Source organism: Bufo gargarizans, chromosome 9 (assembly GCF_014858855.1).
Source record: "Bufo gargarizans isolate SCDJY-AF-19 chromosome 9, ASM1485885v1, whole genome shotgun sequence".
Lineage (NCBI taxonomy): Eukaryota > Metazoa > Chordata > Amphibia > Anura > Bufonidae > Bufo > Bufo gargarizans.
In genome coordinates, this window is record NC_058088.1 from 122,289,987 (window position 1) to 122,309,775 (window position 19,789).

A 19,789-nucleotide genomic window follows, 5' to 3' on the forward strand; every position below is an offset into this window, starting at 1 on the left:
CACAGTGTGCTGTCCACATCCGCATTTCCGGAGAGCGCCCTTGATCTTCCGGTCCGCGGCTCCGGAAAAAAAATAGAACATGACAAGAATAGGCAGTTCTATGGGGGTGCCGGCGGATCTGCAATACACTACGAACGCGTGAATGGACCCTTATTCTCAGATGTCGTGATCAGCGATAAATACGGCATCTAAGCGGTTCAATGACAGGGGCGGCGTAATCATCATTCCCTGTCATTGCGCCCACTACTGACAAAGCAATGCGCTTCATGATGAAGTAATTTATCGCAAAGGAAGCAGCGAATCAAACTTTTTTAAATTTGCCCAACACTTCTGAAAATAACTGACCGAATAAGTGTGAACAAAGCCTAAGGCCCCTTGCAGACGAGCTTACAGTTCTGGAATGATTTGGGTAACACTGTCATCATTATGCCAGTGTTATCCAGTACATTCCAGAACTGTAAGGGTTACACAGCATCATAAATCAATATAATGCTGTGTGACCCCCGGCAGCGATGGGAGTTCAGGCCGGGAGCTGCGATGCGGACTCACTGCAGGAGGAACACTCATCTGCAAGGGGCCTAATAGTGATGGCCGATGATGCGCTCATCCATATATGTGACCTGCCTGTCATTCTGACGCACATTACCAGAAAGGATTAGCTATGCATGTTGCTGCACTGCACCATGACGTACACAAGGATACATTCTCCCTAAACTGTAGGCCTGGATAGACCTGATTTAACGTGAAAAATTAATTTGGATCAGAGCAAATTAATCAAATTTTTTAATACTTTGTTCATCTCTAATTGTCACATGTAACTTACATCACAGGAATAGATAATGTACAGCCTATAGGTGAGAGGCTATATGGAGCACTCAGATATAGTGACAAATTACAGTAACAAAATTATGGTTTGTCTATCTGTCTTTTGCACTAGTACATTTCCATGACATTTTCATGTTGTGATATTCTATCCATTAAAAAAAGAAGGTAAAACTGATGAAAATCTGAAAGGCCCATTAAAAAACCCAGAATTGGTCATACACTGCATAGATCATGTAAAATGGAAGTCACTATGCCCTTGCAAGCTGAACTCTATTTGGAAATTTTAGCTTTTTGCCATTTTTTCAATGACCACAGTCTTGGATAGACTTAGCTCAAGTGGCATAGTTTCAGGTTTCTTTTAAAAAATGGCCAAATGATAAAAGTTTTATTGAAGGTTAGAAAAGGCACATTAAAATAAGGAGATTGAAACAGGTCCATTTTTCCTTTGATGGAGCAGAAATATAGAAACCACAATGCTGATGTGAACTGAGGCTAGATTTAGAGCTGCGTTCAAATTCCAGTATTCTGTTTGGCATAGGAATCTAATACCTGAAATGGTGGATCCAGTCCAATATAATGGGGTTGGTTAGGTTTCCAGCATGAACATCCTGCAGGAACCTAGAGCCTTAGCCTAAAGAAAATGCAGATGTGAACTGAGGCTAGATTTAGAGCTGCGTTCAAATTCCTGTATTCTGATTTGGCATAGGAATCTAATACCTGAAATGGTGGCTCCAGCCCACTATAATGGGGTTGGTTAGACTTCCAGCATGAACATCCTGCAGGAACCTAGCCTTAGCCTAAAGAAAATGCAGATGTGAACTGAGGCTAGATTTAGATCTGCGTTCAAATTCCAGTATTCTGTTTTGGCATAGGAACCTAATACCTGAAATGGTGGATCCAGCCCACTATAATGGGGTTGGTCAGGTTTCCAGCATGAACATCCTGCAGGAACCTAGCCTTAGCCTAAAGAAGGCTAATTCCTGCAGGATGTTCATAATTTACTGTATAAGGCCTCATATACAAGGCAAGGTCATAATAAGTACCACCATATAGAATTCTGTGTGGTGCTGTGCTAGAGAATTATTTCCCTCATGAATCAGTATGCCTATAGAAGCATACTCCATATAAAGCATTCCAATTCCATATTTTATTTCTATTGGACTTATACAGGACCTAACTGAATACGTCTGCAAGTCCTCAAAACGCAGGGACAGGCTGTGAGAATTCAACATCACAGTGCGGACCCATTGACCTTAATTTGTCCGTGATCTGCAACATGCGGCGAAAGATAGGACATGTTCTATGCTTTGCAGCATGGAGGCACGGACCCAGAAGCCCACAGAAACACATGGAAGCTCTTCCTTGGGGATCCAGGTTCCAGTCTCCACACTGCAAAAGATATAACATTTCCTATGTTTTGCAGCCTCTTGCAGATCGCGGACCCTTTGAAGTCAGTGCGTCCTCACCATGATGTGGAGTGTACATGGCTGGTGCTTTGGTGTTTTGCGGACCCATGGTTTGCGGTCTGCAACACGTGAACGGCGGCTCCTTTGTGTGCATGAGGCCTATTTTTGTGTGAAATTAGTAATTTCAGAGCTTGTATAGAACTGTAATGTGTTGAGCCTAAAATGAACATTGTTGGTTTTGGGGTTATACTTTCTAAAGACAACAAAGAACATTCAACAACAAACCTTCAGGTATTTTTGTAGTGTAGAAAACACCAGCCAATAAAATGTAATCGGAAGCTCACGTTGTACAATAGTTTAACACTGGGTGCCCAATAATGAAGGAAACTTTCCCAGAAGAATTTGTCATAGAATTTGGTATTGATTACTGCCATAAGGATTGTATTTGGAGGCCTGCTGATGGGAGCAGAAAACTCGCTTGCAAGATGGTATTAAGGAGCCAAATAGTACAGATTACCTGAGGTTACTCACCCTTTGTTCTGTAGGGGTTTAACTATTAGGAGTTGTCAACTTAGAGGTTGTACTTGAGAACTGGTAACTAAGCAGACCTAAAGGCCCACCTGCCACACCAGTAATATAAATGGTAGATGGTAAGAGCGGAAGGTGATGGGGGAGGGGGTGCTGTTACAAATTTTGCACTGGTGTCCAGAAGCTTCAAGTTTCTCTTGTGGCATGGTAGTCTGTGATTGAAACTTGCTCTGATACTGCCTAAGTGCCTCCATTATGGAGACAATATCATGTGGTACTATTATCTAGAAGTCTATTAATACAGTCTAAACAATAATGTGATTATTGGAGGGGCGGAGCTTGGCAGCAGAGCGAGACGCACATGTCGGTGTGAGCTCTGCTCTGGGTCCGGTGAAAACGAGGTTCATTTGCACAGACCAAAGCCAGAAAATGGGCAAGACACTTAGAGATAGGTCCAAGGACACACCAGGACCGAACAAATCCAGCTCTAGGCACGGAGAGATGGATAAATTTGTCCGCAAGCAGAGCGTGGCGGGAGGCAAGCAGGCTTCCAAGATGGCGCCGAGAGCGGAAACTCCTGCAGCATCGGAGGCTTCGGCCGAATCTGACAGGGACAGCGATCATGAACAGGAGCGGGAAGGTGACAATCTGCCGCTATCTCGTAAATTTATGAAGGAGCTCCTGGCTGACACTATTTCCCCTCTCCGAAAAGACCTACAGGACTTTAAGAAAGATCTAAGGCAAGTGAAGGAGACGGTGGAAGGGGTTGAAAGCCGACAAGAGGCACATGTTCTGCACAGCGCGGCGGTGGCAACCTGTTTGGATAGAACACAGGCCCATATTAACCACCTGTATGAGATGGTGGAGGATCAGGACAACCGCGGCCGCCGCAATAATATCAGGCTGAAAGGCCTACCAGAAGAGATAGGGCCTGAAGCCTTGCGTGACGCGGTGACCGAGATGTTCACAGCTCTGGTGGGCCCCGATTCTGTGGGAGATCTCACTATGGATAGGATTCACAGGGCTTTGCGTCCCCCCCCGAAACAGGGGGAGCCCCCAAGAGATGTGATTTGCCGGCTGTCTAGCTTTTTGTCCAAAGACCAGATAATGAGAGCAGCCAGAGCTAAGAAATCGATTCCTTATGGGGATGTGGAGGTACAGATTTTCCAGGATTTGTCACCAATTACCCTACAAAAAAGAAGATTGCTGAAACCTCTCCTGGACATCTTGAGGAACAAGAGCATTACCTATCGCTGGCTTCACCCTTTCGGCCTGCTGATCAACGCACCCGGCAGAAAGTTAACAGTGCGATCACCTGCGGACATTCCTTTAGTCTGTGATGTTCTAGGAGTGGGCTCGGTTGAGGTCCCGAACTGGCATGCGGCCAGGGATTTGACCGATTTACCGGACTTACCAGGAGGAGAACCGTGGATCCAGGTGAGCCGCCCGAAGGAACGCCGCAGGGGTAGGAGGTCCGGAGACCCCTTGCTGGCTAATCCAGAAATGGACACTGAGTGAGAAGTCTCTTCTAAGTTATACATCTGATGTGGGACTTTCTTAATGGGCCGATCTGGGCCGGTATTGTCGCCTGTGTTCCAGTGGGTTGACTGTTATATTGACCAATTAGGAGTTCAGTTACCCCTATAGTTTAACCCTCCCAGTTGGAAAGGAATTTGTAGCTATGGTGCGGCAGTGAGAGCGCCGCCTTACATGCGCTCTCTTCCGGTCGGCTGCAGGGTGATTTCACTAAGGTGACTTCACTATGGTTTTTTGATTTTATGACTAGGTCTTACCATTTATGTCATGATACTCGTTATTCACACATAGGACCCGTTTCTTGGTCCTCTCTACCCCCTATAGATGCCCACAGTAGCGTTGCTTAATTCCAAATGTTCTGTTGGGAGCAGACAGTGGGTTTTTGAGGTTTTATCTCTGGAAATCTCAATGTGTTTTATATGTTTTGTATGTGATCCCCAGTTCTCCTTTTTCCTCCCTTTTCTTCCCCTCCCTCCTACGCCCCAGGCAATAACCAGTAGGTTTACAGGCTCGAGGTACTATGAACGAGAGAAGATTACCATGGGTAGACTATGGCTGAATTAAAAATTTGTACCTATAATGTGAGAGGATTGAATGCACCACCCAAACGTACTCAAATTTGTCAGCTTCTTAACAGGAAAAAAGTGAGCATTGCTCTCTTGCAAGAAACCCATTTTAAGAGAGACCATGTTCCGCGCCTTTCTCATATGATATACAATCAATGGTTCCATGGTACATCCTCTTCTGGAGCCTCAAAAGGGGTTTCTATAGCGATTCACAAAAATGTGCCGCTGGTGGTGCATTCAACCCTCCAAGATGAAGAAGAAGGTCGATATTTGTTTTTGAAAGGGTCATTAGGTAATCAGAAAATCACTATAGGCAATTTGTATGCCCCCAACGTAGCTCAGGCACTATGGATGGAAAAAACATTGACTAAACTACAGGAATTCGCCGAAGGTACTGTGGTGGTAGGAGGTGATATTAATGTGGCTTTAAATCCCCAGCTAGACACATCAACAGGCTCCTCGGCAATGTCCCAGATTACCATCAGGAGAATTAAGAAAAAGTTAGCTGACTTAGGTTTAGTGGATGTATGGAGGGCTATGAACCCTACTTCAAAGGATTATACCTACTATTCAGTGGCACATGTGTCCTACCAGAGGTTGGATTACATGTTTGTCACTCCAGGGTCTTTGGGTGATTGCTCTCAAACGTCAATAGGCAATATCCTTCTGTCGGATCATGCTCCGGTATATCTGACAATGAGGATTAAGTCCCTACCCAGATCGCAGTTCACTTGGAGATTGGATGAGACCTTGTTGAGCAAACAGGAATATATTAAAGGCATCAGTAGACATTTGGAAGAATACTTCAGTTTAAATGAGACGGAAGATATGTCGCCGGGTCTGGTCTGGGAGGCCCACAAGGCAGTTGTGAGAGGGCACTTCATTGCATTGAATGCACATATAAAAAAGAAGAGGGAAGCCTCTATTGTGTTGTTGCAGGACCAGATTCAAAAACTGGAAGTATTGCATAAGAAACGGATGACGCCGGAAGTCCTAGATAGACTAAATAAATTGAGGGCAGAGCTTAAGAATGTGCTGAATAACCGGGTGGCCAAACTTTATTTGTCGGCGCAGTTCAAATACTACGCACATGGGGACAAGGCATCGAAGTTTATGATGTCAAGCCTGAAAAAACGTAGAGTCAAATCGTATATACACTCTATTAAGGATGCCTCAGCTAAAACTCTTATGTCTACTGATCTTATAGCAAAACAGTTTTGCAATTATTATAGCTCCCTATATAATCTTAGGAAGAATGATAGCGAAGCGGACATTGCTGGAAGAGGAGTAGACATTCAAAATTGGCTATCAGAGTTACGCCTCCCGGTCATTTCCCATGTTCAAGCCCTGTCCCTGGCTCAACCATTCACGTTGCTGGAATTGAATAAGGCACTAAATACGGTCCCTAGACATAAGTGTCCTGGACCAGATGGATTAACTGCGGGTTACTATGCTACTTTCTCAACATTGTTGCTACCTAGGATGCTGGCTGTATACAATGAGGTGTACAAGGGTAATTCGCTACCATCACAGGTGTTGTCGGCCCTTATAACTATCTTGCCAAAAGAGGGTAAGGATCCTTCCTCCTGTGCCAGCTACAGGCCTATCTCGCTTTTGAATGCAGACCTGAAGCTATAGGCCAAGATGCTGGCTCTTAGGTTGCAACCTTTCTTACCCAACTTAATTAATGCTGAACAGGTGGGTTTTGTGGCTGGCAGGGAGGGAAGGATGAACACTGTTAGGATTGTGAATGTTATACATCAAGCTAAGGAGAAATCCATCCCTTTGGTTCTCCTGGGGACAGACGCAGAAAAAGCGTTTGATCGTATTGATTGGCTTTTTATGCGTCTGGCCTTGGCTAAGTTTGGGATTCCGCCCCAGTTCATTGCTGCCACAATGGCTATGTATGCTTCCCCCACAGCTAGAGTGATGGTTAACGGCACCCTATCTCCCAGCTTTACCATTGGCAACGGCACACGGCAAGGATGCCCCTTGTCTCCCCTGCTCTTTATCCTTGTGGTGGAATGCTTATTTCAGGCGATCCGTCAGGAGGATAGAATCCAGGGTATGAGGGTGGGAAATACCTCTCACCAGTTGGCGGCTTTCGCCGATGACCTTTTGGTCATAATAACCAATCCTTTGGAGGCGTTTCCTGCAGTACAGGAGCTATTCCAGAGGTTTGGGAATTTGTCTAATTTCCTTATCAATCCCTCGAAATCCCAAGCTTTAAATGTTACGGCTGGTAGTGACTTACAGTTGACATTGGAAAGGCAATATGCATATGGCTGGACAACACGTTCTATAAAATTTTTAGGAGTAAACTTGACCTCAGATCCTGAGGCACTATTTGAGGAGAATTTCAGTAATCTCCATAGATCAATATCAGCCACTATAGATGCGTGGTGTATTCCCTTCACCTCGTGGTTTGGAAGACGCACATTGATAAAATCGGTGTTAGTTCCCAAAATTCTGTATCACATGCTAGTACTCCCAATTCACTTGCCAAAATCCTTTTTTGTCCAGCTGAGACAATGTTTTTCCAGATTTCTTTGGAAAAAATCTAGACCTCGTATTCCACATGCGATGATGATTCAGCCTAATAGGATGGGGGGTATGGGATTGCCGGATATGGCAGAATATTATAGGGCGATTCAAGGGATGAGATGCTTGGAATGGATTAGAGGCCCGGAAAATAGACTTGACATCCTAGCAGAAGCAGGTGATAGGAAACTCCCTCTGAGATCATTTCTTCTCTCTCCCCCTAGAGATATGCCTCAGCAGATTAGAACACTTAGCCTCACGACAAAGAACACTTTGAACCTGTGGCGCTCCGATCTGTCGGGGGTGCTACTTTCAAACCACGAGGTGTCGCCGGTGCTTCAGATTAGAGACATCCTATGGAGCTCTGGAGATCTATTTGGCTCTACTTTGCCAGGTGATCTTACAGAGTTGTCATTCCCATTGGTTGACCTATTGGATCCGACAGGTCATTTAATAGAGGGTTGGGACAGCCATCCTAAATTACAAAAGTTATCATTTATTCACAAATTATACATTAAACAGTATTTGGGAAAGAAGAAAATTTCCGCGTCAGCCTCTACAACTCAATTTGAGCAAATGGTCCTCGCTAAGGTCCCTCCTTTGAAAAAAGTCTCGCGGCTATATGCTGTGTTGGTCTCCCAGATCAGACCTGCCGCATATGGTTTCATTAGCAAATGGGAGAAAGATCTAAATATACATTTCTCAGATAGAGAGGTGAGACAGATATGCTCAATCACACCAAAGGTATCTAGATGTGTCAAATTGCAGGAGAACCTTTACAAGGTGATTACAAGATGGTACTTCACACCCCGTAGATTGCATCTTATATACCCAGAATGTGACTCCAGATGTTGGAGATGTTTTAACGCAGAAGGTTCGCTAGTGCATATATGGTGGACGTGTCCTGATATTGTCAAGTACTGGAAAAGGATATGTACTATATGTTCACAGATTAGTGGGATGCAGTTTTTACCTTCAGCTAAAGGGTGTCTGTTGGGGTTGATGGGTGACTTTAAAGGGAATAGACACATCACCGCTTTGCTGGGTCAACTATTTGCCGCTGCTAGGGTTCTCATAGCCTTCAACTGGAAGAGTAGCAGAGCCCCTTCTATCTCCCAGTGGACTGCGAAATGTGATGCGCTCTACAGATTGGAGCAAATTGCTGGGTGGGAAACCAAGAGATCACATGTGTTTGAAGCCACATGGTCCCCATGGAAAAAATTTAGAGGCTTTTCGTCCTAATAGTGCTTAGGGCTATACAGTATTTATATACAGTATTTGTATCTGGGTCGTAGGTTTTTTCTTCCCCCCCCCCCCTACCCCTTCCCACTACTTACCTACCTTCTTACTTTTCCTTCCCCTCCCCCCTTCCTTCCCCCTATATTGATGGTACTTAACGGTGTTTTCATTTTTGGCTGTATGGCAAGTACCCCAGTGTGGGGTTTATGTACCTTTTGTATTTTCTGCTCATGATTCAGAATAAAAATATTTTGAAACTCAAAAAAAAATAAAAATAAATAAAAAATAAACAATAATGTGATTATTGGATTGCAGACAACTCTGTTTCTGTGAATTGACTTGATTAGATTTTACTGCAATATAGGATCCATATTTTGCTCGTTTTCTGTTCCTAAGAGATAATGAGGTATTAGCACATTTCATATGAACTGGATGAAGATTGGCAGGAACGTCACAATATCTCTGATTTAAAGAAAATGTAAATGAGTTCTGCAAATAAAATGATGTATTATACAAATGTAGAACTTAATTCTAAGGTCTCAGTTGTACTTTGTTTAAATGAGTGGTTTAAGCAGCTGCAGATGTTGATGTATGCATGTAGTGCTACACCCAAGAGCAACACATTTTTGTGTAGTTCTGCTATAGCCATAATAGTTATGCTAATATATAAACTCATTCTGTATACTAATATTTATATGCGAGATATGTATTTAATATTCATAGTGAAGGGAAATGCCATGAAAAAGACATAATGGACAACTGTTCATGAATAGGATTGACTTACATGCTTGTAAGGCCCCCTTAGGTGCTAGGGCTTGTATACAATTTTCCACAAAAGATGGCGGACACAGCACACCAAATGAAGTGTCTATTTAGGCTTTATTCGTACAGTAGTACATACGATTGCATTTATGGGTAGTGCAACGTTTCGCACCCTGATATGGTGCCCTTTATCAAGCTTCAGCCTGGATTGTGGCGATCATGGCGATAGGTGCTAGGGCTTGGGTATGGCTGCTATCTGTACACCCTATATATGCCCTGTTAATGCCTGGCTCAGGTGAATCTGGAAAGTTATCTGGAATACTGAACATGGAGAACTGTATCACCAGTCAGATAATACTTTGAGGGTGGAAGAGCACTCATGAATTTTCCCTTGCATATTTCTTTAAGAGGCTGAAAGGACTTTGGGCTCTGAATTATGTTGGAGTCCAGTGGCCATTACTGCCTTTAAAAGCCCTATAGTAGGGGTGCACAACCTGCGGCCCGGGGGCCACATGCGGCCCTTGATACCATTCTGACTACTCACATATATTTTTCATGTATTCTCCTGGAAGTGTAACTAGACATTCCTGATATATACTGTATGTTCAATATGCTATAAATGCAGTATTTCAGTTGTTAATACCCTTTTAAATTTTATTTTTGGCCCTTGTCATTGGTTCAGTCTGGCAATGTGGCCCCCAACCAGAAATCGTTGTGATCCCTGCCCTATAGCTAAGTCTGTTTGTGGCGTAGGGTTGCCAGTTGTCAGTAAACAACACAGCCCATGGTTTCTCCCTGAAGCTTGCACCTCACATGTAGCAAACAGACATGTGCAGTGCTAAGTAGGACTACGGGATGTCAGGATGCTGAGAGGAGGTCAGGAGCAGGGGCGGATTAAGTGCACGATAGGCCCAGGGCTGTCTACCCAACTCGGGCCCTTCCCTCCATTTTAGTTTAGTTTATTTTTTGCGGCCCCATTGACTTGAATGGGTCCGCACCCGAGCCGCAAAAACTGTGGCTCGGATGTGGACCCAAAAAACGGTTGTGTACATGAGGCCTTATAGATTTATTTTAGATCGGTCGTGTGCATGAGGCCTTATAGATTTACATATCAGTTCCTGCCCTTAAAAACTAAATTCTGAATTCACTTATTTGTATGTTTCGGATTATGGGTAGGGGTGGGGAGTGCAGACTTCTTGAAGGTTTTGCAGTTGGCCCACTTAGGATTGATGGATACAATCTGGATATTAAACTAAAAATGGAACTTTATATTTATTTATCCCACTGTGAAGCCATTACTGATCTGTATTTTCATGGATATATGAATTACCAGAGAAGATGTATTTATTGACCCCTGGGGATGATGGAAGCTTGTTTGCTGTTGATGGTTGTAGTAGAGGTATGCGACCAAGCTCTGCTATGGCTATTTTTATACTTGCAACTGTCCCATATTTATGACAATCCAGAGTTTTTAAACCTAACCCTGAGGCAGAAATAGACAGCGTGGAATCACTTTGGTTATGTCAATGCTTATGAAAGACACAAGTGAAGAAGAACCAACACACATTTCTGAGATGCAACAATCAATAAAAATCTATTATGCAATTCTCATAGTCATCTTCCTACTCTAAGATCAGGCAACAATGTATACTCCCATAGGTGTCAGTTATGTTTAGCTGGTAAATAAATAGTAGATTTTCCACAGCTAAGTGAGTGTGGAGGACAAATCGCTGATAAAACAGAAAGGAAATTAAAAATGCATTAAAACATATGTTCCCTTTCTGGTCAATTAAACGTCAGATCATGTCTGAGGAGTGGGCCTGCCTATTAACAGCACATATAACACATCTTTTCAGAGAAGCTTTCTTTTCCAGCACTTTTCTGCTCTTATTGTCTGCAGGGCTTATGACACAAACACTGCTGAGTGTAATACGTGCCTTTTGAAAAATATTTTCTATAGCATGTCTTACCTTACAGCTCACGTAGATGTTTTCTGGTAAGGTGGTAATGGATATGTCCTTTGACACTGAAGTTGAATTAGTAGGCAACACCTTCAGTAATCCACCTGTAGCTACATGCTTCCCATTCCATTCTTGCAACTCTATACAAAAAAGCCCTACCTGCACTAGACCCACAAGGTGTTGCAGCACTATACCTCCTAAGCTGAACCTTTTTATATCACTGTCTATAATGTTTTTTCTTGTTATTATTACTATAAAAAAAGAATAGCAATTGCTTGTTCCACTTTTCTAAGTCTATGGTCACGTGTATTTTTTTTTATGCAGTTTATGAAGTCAAAATCAGGTGTAGAACATAAAATGGTAAGATAGTATAAGGTCTCTTTCGCACAAGCAAATTTTCAATCAGGATTCGATAGCATCCGTACCTATTTGTTTCTATGGGTATGTGCATATGAGCATTGTTTAACACTGATCATCACTGTGTTCAGCAAAAATCATATGTTCTATATTGTGCTTTTTTCAGCCAGCCCTGGCCCCATAGAAATGAACGGGGTTTGATTGAAAAACAGAGGAATCCAGATGCAATAAATAAAAATGCATCAAAAATTGATTGCACATACTCGGAAACAATGAAACACTGAATGCAATGGCAGACAAAACTGAATTAACTCGCATCCAAAAACATAATTTTTTTCAAGAACAGTTCTTGACCTTAAGGGCAGCTACTACCACACCTCTTTTTTTTAGTCTACTCTCGGTCTTTGCTTCAAAAACTGCATTAAGAAATCCTGCATGTGTGGCTCTACCCTAAGTAATATACACATCCATATGGTATGTTTAGGCTGAGTTCCCATATATCCAGCCATCTCATGTTTTTTTTTCCCTCTGGTGTGCTTGTATAAAGTGAAAAGGAAACGGATTCCAAAATTGGTTCATTTTATGGGATCCAGAACATCAGTTGTAACGCTGTCATCCTGTGCTGGAAAGAAAAACATAGTATCAAACATTGTCCTATCTGGCTATCTATGCCTATGGAAGACAAAATGGTGTACAACATGCAAAAAAATGTTATCAAGTGTGTCCAACTCAGGCATGGAACAACTGGACAGACACAACTGATGTACGTGAACCCAATGTTATATAACATAGAGATGGACTTTTAAGCCACTATGGGCCTTGTGTCCTTTTACAAAACCCAATTCTGAACCATAACTAGTATCAATATATGTTAGAAACCATTTGATCAGCAATCATTTAAAAGGCCAAACAGATAAAAATTGCATGGGGGAAAACATATTTTTTTCACATGAGGTGACGTGCTGCCAAACAGCCATATTTACATGTTAACATACAGAATCAGAACAGCTGGCATATTTACACAAACTTTTTTGGGAATGAGCGTTTTTGCCAACCTTCTTTCTTGGTAATTGGTCCAATTACTGGCTCATGTAAAAGTGTTCTCCAACTAGAAGAAGGTACCTAGGCAAACCCTTGAAGAACAACTCCTTGGTGTTATCCTTCCTCCACAAAACTTTACAGTTGACACATTGCAATCAGACAGATAATGTGCTCCTGGTATTCACCAAACCCAGACTCGTCCTTCAGACTGCTAGATAGAGAAGTGTGATTCATCAATCCGCAGAACACATTTCCACTGCTCTAGAGTCCAATGGCTGTGTGCATAACACTACTCCATCCCATGCTTGGCATTGTGCTTGGGTGATGTGGTGACCCCCTCTGTAAGTTTACATGATCTGTCACTTTGTGGCTGAGGTGCTGTGGTACCTAAACACTTCAATTTTATAATAATACCACTCACAACTGATATTAAAATATGTAGAGAGAAAGACATTTTATGAAACTGACTTATTTCAAAGGAGGTGTCACTGCAATTTAGGTCAACTCCCAATTAGTGGAGTCTCTAGGATTCATATTAGTTAATGATTAGTGATGAGCGGCAGGGGTCATATTCGAATTCGCAATATTTTGTGAATATTTTGTAGAATATTCGTAGACTATTCGTGAATTTGAATATTCGTTATATTTCGACTTTTTTTTTACTCGGAAATTCTACAATAATGATCGCGTAATATGTGAATATTACGCGATCAATACAGGTGTGGGTCAAAAAAATATACTTTTTTTCAATCTATACAGTTGTTCCACTTCAGCATACTCCTCCCTGACAAGCGTCCCCATCACCATGGGAATGCCTGGGGTTTAGACTATACCATCGGATTTGAGTTTTCACGATCTCACTGAGATTGTGAAAACTTATATCCGATGGTATATTCTAACTCCCAGGCGTTCCCATGGTGACGGGGTCGCTTGTCGGGGAGGAGTATGCCAACATGGAACAACTGTCACGAGGGTGTCAAGAGCCACGTCTGACTCCGTTATACCCGGGGTCAGGAAGTCGCAGCGGGTGGCTGCGCGCTTTATGTCTAAAGATCACGTTGTTTCTTAGTGATTGTTTTCTGTGTTTGCCTTGCAATCCTTTTTGTCTCACTCAGGGATCCGTAGCTTCTCCTCCTCAGCTGTTTCTTGCCTGCCACTCCCAACCTCCTTATATTCTCCTCTCACACTTCTCTAGTTGCCAGTTATAGAGCTTCCTGCCTGGACTTCTATACTGACCCACTGGAGCTGTGAATCCTGGTTGTTGTTCCAGAGTGCTACCCTCTGGATCCCTGTTGGGCTTTTTGTTGTCTCCTGTTGTCGCCCACCTGGGATTATATGTTGAGTCTGTATTGTCTGTCCTCCCCTTGGTGTTTTCCTTTAGAGCTAGTGGTGCGGACTAGTGTTCCCACCGCCCTGTTCACTATCTAGGGCTCATCTTAGGGAAAGCCAGGGTTTTAGGCACGTGATCGGCGTACGGGTGAGGAACCCGTCTAGGGACGTCAGGGCAGCCAGGTGCCAGCCGCAAGGTGAGTCAGGGGTCACCACCTTCCCTCTCACTTGGGCAGGGCCTTCCTCTTTCCCTCCCTCTGTGTCACGTATGTGATAGTCACGCCGATCGTGATAACAACTGTACATATTGAAAAAAAAAATAAGATGAATATTCTAAAAAAACTAGTATATTCAATATAGTGCTATATATTAGTTTTTTTTAAAATATTTGTCATTTTTCCCATCTAAAGTCATGATTCCTCCCTGCTTAAGTTGCTTGTGGGCCAATGACTCATTGGTCCACAAGAAAAAAGCAGGGAGGAATCATGTTTTCAGATATAAAAAAATGATGAATATTTGATATAGCGAATATATAACACTATATTCGAAATATTCGCAAATTCTCGAAGTTGCAATATTCAATATAAATATTCGTAATTTGAATATTCGCGCTCAACACTATTAATGATCTTCACCTGGGCCAAGGGAAGTCGACGGGCCTAAGAATCAACGACTCAGAAAACTTTGCTGTGTAATGGATTCACTGTCAGACGTAGCTCATGGAAAACTTTTATTAAATATAGCCTGGCGGGTCTACTCCCCTTACACGTCCATTTGAATACAACCAATTAGAGGCATTTATTAAAGCGATCAATCAGAAGTAAAATGGTGTAATGGAAAAATACATCTAGACATTATTTACAAGCACATGATTCAAAATATAGCAACAATACCCTTTTCTTAATTTCATAATATCTTGGTATATCAGAAGGTCCCCTATTTTCAAATACAGCAGAATCAAATTATCTTATAAATGATGGTTGCAAAACAGATTAAAAAAACACAGATTATATCACTTAATTCAAAGATATATGGAGGAAGTAGACAAAATGGACGCCTAATATGTGCAGCTATGTTCACTAAAAGTTGTTTTCTTTCACAGAGACATTCTACTAGACACTCAAATTCATTGAGCTCTTTAAACCTCCCATTGTTTCACAAATGAACAAGTAAATTAAATGATTACGATAACTTACACAAACACAGTATTTTTCACACTATAAGCAAACTATAAGATGCACTGTACCATAAGACATATTGAAACATAACACACACCTAGCTTTTAGAGGAGGAAAAATTATTTAACCAAAGTTTGTGCTAAAATGTTTAATAAAATAACAGAATAACATTGTAAATGTCATAAGCAGTAAAAATCAGCATTAAGAACCATCATCACTGTTTGTCATTAACAAATGAGGAGACATTGTAATTTTATGAGTAATCTGCGTATGACACATAAGACATGTGCGGATTACACACTGTTATGAGGAGAAACTTCAATTTTATGAGGGATCTGCAGAATTTATGATATGTAAGGTATATGTATGTGTGTGTATGTATATATTTGTTTATACACCTTTTCATTCAAAGAGTTTTCTTTATTTTCATGACTATGAAAATTGTAGATTCACACTGAAGGCATCAAAACTATGAATTAACACGAATTATATACATAACAAAAAAGTGTGAAACAACTGAAAATATGTCATATTCTAGGTTCTGGTTTGGGGTGAGCTGGACCGCAGAGTGAAGGCAAAAGGGCCAACAAGTGCTAAGCATCTCTGGGAACTCCTTCAAGACTGTTGGAAGACCATTTCAGGTGACTACCTCTTGAAGCTCATTAAGAGAATGCCAAGAGTGTGCAAAGCAGTAATCAAAGCAAAAGGTGGCTACTTTGAAGAACCTAGAATATGACATATTTTCAGTTGTTTCACACTTTTTTGTTATGTATATAATTCCACGTGTGATAATTCATAGTTTTGATGCCTTCAGTGTGAAGCTACAATTTTCATAGTCATGAAAATAAAGAAAACTCTTTGAATGAGAAGGTGTTCCCAAACTTTTGGTCTGTACTGTATATATATATATCCATAGAAAAAGTCTGGCAGCACTCCCTTCACATGCAGCTGTAAGGTGCCCGCGGTGGTCCCTCGATTCAGGACGGAAGACAACAAAGAAAGTCTGCAGCACTCCTTGAAATATAAAAAATGTGTTCTTTATTCACACATGTCGAAATTTGACAGCAAATTTCGACATGTGTGAATAAAGAACACATTTTTATATTTCAAGGAATGCTGCAGACTTTCTTTGTGATATATATATATATATATATATATATATATATCAAAGAAAAATGGCGGCACTGGCAGCTATGGAAAAATTTGGGAGCACGTTCCAAGGGAATAGAGTTCTTAATAATACTGGAATAGAGTAATAACACTACTGCCTTCTAAGCACCGTAATTACACTACTAGTGATATTATTATTAGATTGTTTAACTATTTGTGGCTTCTAATCTTAAATTTAGATGAAAGCTCCCTGCAGATAATATATGGCCACATTTTAGGGAATTTACATTATATTATTCCAGAAAATATAAAACCTGCACAAACCCCAGTAGCTGCAGCTACTTTCTCTTTGGCAGTGGAGTCTGTTCTTTCTCAAAGACACCTTATTATATCCCACGTGTTGCCTCTTATCAGCTGGCTTCTGATAAAGGATGTAGATTGAAATCAGATGCTGGAGATTGACGCACAGAGTGCACGTATGGAGGTAAAGCCTCTCAATAAAATGTACTATTCCGCATGACTTGAAATGTAATATATTTCTGCATGGTGCCCCAGGCATTGCAGGGAAAGCACTCTGTACCCTGCATCTGTACAGATGCCAGGGTGAAAGCCTATGCTTTTTAATTTTATAGAAAACAAATCTAAAAGGGGCACAGTTCAGTTTGATTACAATAACACAACTGCAGTTACCTTTACTCAAATTTTTAATTTGTTTTTTGCAAGGGGCTTTCTCCTGTGGGTCTCATAGTGGCATCCTTGTCTCAACAGACTCGTAGGTGCAGTAATATCATCCTCTTCATCACTCCTTGATACTTCCTTGCAGCAATATCCTGCACAGTTTTGGTTGAAATCTTGTGCTTAGATGTGCTTAGGACTGAGTCCCATTCTTTGTTACTGCTGTGCCGAAAAGTGAGAACCACATCAAAGATCATGCCTAGCTTTTACCCACCTCCGCCAGTGATTGGCTGACGGGGCATTTCCAGCCATTTCCTGTGTCAAGCCGTCCCAGGAAGTGGATAGCAGCAGCGGGGACAGACGCAGCATGAGAACAGCAGCGATGGGAAATCAGCGAAGACCAGTAATGCTTCTTGTTTTATTTTTAACATTTTTATACCCCTCCCCCAAAAACCCTTTCAGAGAGAACTTTAGCCCATTACTACATACTAATAAATCAAAGCTTGTAGAACTGGCCAAAGTTTAGCAATTATTGTTAGGTTTACTAACAGAAGTATTAGCGGCTACTTTTTATTTTATTTTTTTGCAAAGGTGGCAATAGTAATTTGTTGTCAGCTTTGAATTAGCTTATTGGAAACTGCTGAATTAAGGCCACCGTGTTCAGGCTATAACAAGTTAAAACTCAGCAACAAGCCAATTAAAAAGTGATTGACAACAATATATCCGCAGCAATTTTTATATTCTTGATGAAAATTCGTTTCAGTTCAGCACAGCTAATAGGCAAAATGAACGACACAAAACATGCGATCACTTGACTGCCTCCATAATACTCCATAATGTAGGGGTACATTCACACTTACTGAATTTGTATATCAGTACAAAATCAATAGCAGAAATGCGTGGCTTATGCTCGTTCTGTGGTGAAAGCACTGCAGATATGCTTTTGGTGTACAGGAAACTTGTCCAATTGTAATTCAGCTAATCCTCAGCTTTTCCATGTGGAATAAGATGCATGCACACTTATTTCCAGGGCATTATCTTTTTGCAGTGTGCGCAAACATTTTTGTGGAAATATTTTACCTGTGAACTGTGGCATTGGAAACCCATTCACAGGCATGGGGAACAGATCGTTAACGGTTGTGTAATCCAACGCAAAATCTGCGTTCAGTTCTACATGTGTGAATGGGATCTCAGTTTTACAGGGGCTGAAATGCTCACATACATGGCAGGCCATTTGCCTTGTGGGGGCACTGAAGGGCTTACAGGGGGCTTGTAGGGGTGTCAGTAAGGTTTTTACTGTACATTACAGCTGAAATCTGCTGCTGATGAGGGCATAGCTCCTGTGTCCTAGCCTTCCTCCATAATAGTTAGACACGCTGGTGAAAAGTACCCTTTGCCACACTGTACTATAACACTTGAGCTCCGTGACTACAATATATGTTGCTATGTGATTGTAACATATGGCTTTACTATTTATACTCGTTTTACCCTATGGGGTAAATGTGAGCTCATGGACGTTTTATACACCTGCCATTGGATAATAGGGATGATGACCCATGATATTGCACGGTGATCTTCCACATTTACACACTGCATAGTACCACTCAGGCCTAATAGAGTTAAAGGGAATCCATCACCAGTTTTATGGTGTCCTAACTAAGGAACTAGTGACAGGTCTCCTCAGCAAAATGCTGGGTCACTTTGTTTAATTGACTGTTGTTGGCTCTTTTGCCATAATCTTCTATTAAAATGCTCGAGTGCATGCTGAATGAGTCCTCATATTCATGAGCACCTGGCTTTCCCTGCCCACCTGCTGCTGATTCATATGGAAAAAACATGTCAATCAGAGGCAGGTGGGCAGGGAGAGCCGTTAGCTCATGAATATGGGGACTGATTGGCATGGGCTGGAGCTGTTAGGATTTAAAGGTGAGGGCACGGCAGAAAACTGCCGACAGAATCCCTTTATATCGACCCTGTGGTTCAAGAAAAAAACTCACATTAAAGGGGTTCGGGTATAGAGCACAACCCGGACATACCTCCATTTTCACCGAGGCAGCCCCCCTGACTTGAGCATCGGAGCAGTTCATGCTTCGATGCTCTCCTTTGCCTTGCGCTAAATCACGCAAGGCAAATGCATTTTCAGGCGTTCCGGTGACGAACCAGGACTCTCCATGGGGCTGCCAGGAAGCCCGGTGATGTCACCGGCACTGATGGGAGGGCCTTAGCACTGCCCTAGCCAGTAATAAGGCTAGGGTAGCACTAAAATATGCCCATCAAAGCCGGTGACATCACCGAACACACTGCCGGGCGGAAGCTTCTGCCCGGCAGTGTGTTATTGTAAACAAAAGAGCCCTTGCCCTGCGAAATCTAGTGGTCATCTTGGATGGAAGAAGAGAATCCTGGGTTGACGGTTCTTCAGCTAAAAATATGGAAAGGTGGGAGGGGTCCATGTAAGAGATCTACTCTTTCCCTGTAAAATATGTTTTTTTTTTTTTTCTTGAACCGGAGGATCCTTTTTACCTGAAATGATATGAATTTGGTAGCTCTGACAACCAGATGATGTGATCTTCTCATCTCTGTCCCCAATCTATCCTCCTTGTTGCAGCTGAATTTTGTCACTGCAGAAACGGGAAAAACAGGATTGGGTAACTTCTGTACATACCATTGTTAGCATCTGGGAGGCAGATGTACTTCATTTAACTCTTTGACTCTTCGGTTCCTACAGACAAACTAGA